We start from the raw sequence: 2,500 nt of genomic DNA, 5'->3' as shown, positions 1-2,500 counted from the left end.
CACCTTAACCTAAGTTACGCTGCACCTTAACCTAAGTTACGCTGCACCTTAACCTAAGTTACGCTGCACCTTAACCTAAGTTACGCTGCACCTTAACCTAACTTACACTGCACCTTAACCTAACTTACACTGCACCTTAACCTAAGTTACACTGCACCTTAACCTAAGTTACACTGCACCTTAACCTAAGTTACACTGCACCTTAACCTAAGTTACACTGCACCTTAACCTAAGTTACACTGCACCTTAACCTAAGTTACACTGCACCTTAACCTAAGTTACACTGCACCTTAACCTAAGTTACACTGCACCTTAACCTAAGTTACACTGCACCTTAACCTAAGTTACACTGCACCTTAACCTAAGTTACACTGCACCTTAACCTAACTTACACTGCACCTTAACCTAACTTACACTGCACCTTAACCTAACTTACACTGCACCTTAACCTAACTTACACTGCACCTTAACCTAACTTACACTGCACCTTAACCTAACTTACACTGCAGCTTAACCTAACTTACACTGCACCTTAACCTAACTTACACTGCACCTTAACCTAACTTACACTGCACCTTAACCTAACTTACACTGCACCTTAACTGTCACATGTAACGTCACAGGAATGTAGCTTTGCCTAACAGCAACCCTCTGAACATAGTTCACTGCTTGGATCCTCTGGTGTCATGTGTATTTCTTGATGCCATGGTGCGTACCCTCACATAAAGGTCTTTCGAGTGTTGCGTACTTTCTACACAGTCCCGCTAACCACTGGAAGGGTGTACCGCTACAGAACGAATATCGCCCTCCCCTCCTGCCCTTCCAAGCTGGTCGGTCAGGCGTTTGTTTGTGAAATGAGCCTTGCAGCTGTTCAGTTGCATTCGGTTGTCGATGCAGTCAGTGTACGTTGTGGTACGGCCTGTGTGGACTGTCCGCTGATGTACGCGTAACCCACACTGATCATCCGTCGTTACGTACTGAGTGACATAATGTGGCACATGCTTGACCGTACACCGGCTGCGCCCTACAATGGCGAATCATAAGGGCCATATGTTGTGCACGATGCTACTTGTCTCGTCTCCCCATTACAGCGAGATTGCACTGTTGTACGCCGTACAGACATGTGGTAAGTAGGTACGGACGAAAGTATTGCATGTTGGCCCCCCCCCCCCCCCTCCTCCCTCTGCCGGGAATCAGCGTGAGCCGTCTGTTGATGTAGCGACGAGGGTTTTCCTATTTAATCGTATTGCCCCACACAACATGATAGCACGGTGGACCGCGTTCCACATCTGCGACATGCTACAGAGGCCGGTTGACAGTCGACCGCGCAAGGGACATTGCACACGTGCGTGGACCATCTTCCACGTGTTCTCTCGTGTACATGCCGCAGTGTGTATGTGGGCTGATGTAGCGTGTCGTGACACATAACATGCAGGCATGCCAGAATCGTAGATTTCGCAAATGTAGATTGACGTATACGTTTGCTGCCAAAGATCCGCAAATGAACTGGAAATCAGTTGTTGAGCGGTTGTTCGCGCTGCAGGTGCATCGGTGATAGCGACGATCGGTACATCTGTGAACCGGTTGTTTCGGCGGTACCCGCCATGCCCCCGAACCTGAGTTGGCCATGTGGGTATGAAGCGATACGAGGCTGTGGCTTGGCGGGACAGTCCCCGGCCGGTGAGGGGGGGCCGCCCGGCGTGCTGGCCGCGCGCTGCGTGAGCGCACGCACTACAGCCGGCTGGTGGGGGGCGCCCAGTGGCAGGAGCGCCGGCCGACGGGCCCGGCTGGCGTCCCAGCTATGCGCCGGCGCACCCTGCGCGCGGCGCCAGGCGGCCAAAGTGGGTTCTGCCGAGCCCGGTGCGAAGCGCGGTGGACATCTGCAGTGTGCTGGTCCGATTGCGGACTGTGTGCGTTGAGGATGCGCCGCCGCCCGGCACTCGGCGTCGCGACGCCGTCTGCTGCTCGGTCGCCCCCAGCGGTTCTCGCAGGTGGTTTGTATCGCAGCTCTGCGGACGTGTTGGCGCGTGCGCTGTGCTGGGAGAGTTCGCTTCTGCACCCAAGTGGGGCTTTGCCCTTCTGTGGCGCTGGCGTTGGAGCTGCCGGTCACCGTAGGTGGCGCGTGTTGTTTCCCGCCGGCAATGCCACGACAGCACGCTCCCGGGCCTCTGTCGGCAGCGGCAAGCTCAGTTGGGAGCACGGGTGTTCGCACTGAAAGCGTCTACTCGCCTATCTCCGGGCGATTGCGCCTCTCTCGAACCCGACCAAGTACTTAGGACGGCGCTGCGCGCCGCCGGGACCTGAGAGGGTTTCGAGGTGTATCGTGCAGGGGAGCTCAGCCTCCTCCTGTTTGCAGAATAATTGAGCGGACGCTTGCGTGTTCGCGCGGGCCCTCGGGACACACTCCCGGGCGGCCGGCTGCTCAGCTCTCGTTGACGCAGCTCCCTGGTTGATCCTGCCAGTAGTCATATGCTTGTCTCAAAGATTAAGCCATGCATGT

At 55.2% G+C, this 2,500-nt stretch overlaps 1 non-coding gene across 1 annotated transcript in view; it reads left to right on the top strand.

The window, feature by feature from the left end:
• The first annotated feature begins 2,442 nt into the window (after positions 1–2,442).
• LOC126317568 (small subunit ribosomal RNA) overlaps positions 2,443–2,500 on the top strand; it is a 1,893-nt gene continuing 1,835 nt past the window's right edge. Inside the window, exon 1 of the ribosomal RNA XR_007556723.1 lies at positions 2,443–2,500. This exon is cut by the window's right edge and continues 1,835 nt beyond it. This is a non-coding gene — a ribosomal RNA (small subunit ribosomal RNA).

The sequence above is a fragment of the Schistocerca gregaria genome, unplaced genomic scaffold, assembly GCF_023897955.1.
Source record: "Schistocerca gregaria isolate iqSchGreg1 unplaced genomic scaffold, iqSchGreg1.2 ptg000636l, whole genome shotgun sequence".
NCBI classification, from domain to species: Eukaryota; Metazoa; Arthropoda; class Insecta; order Orthoptera; family Acrididae; genus Schistocerca; species Schistocerca gregaria.
This window is presented reverse-complemented; position numbering and strand designations above follow the sequence as displayed.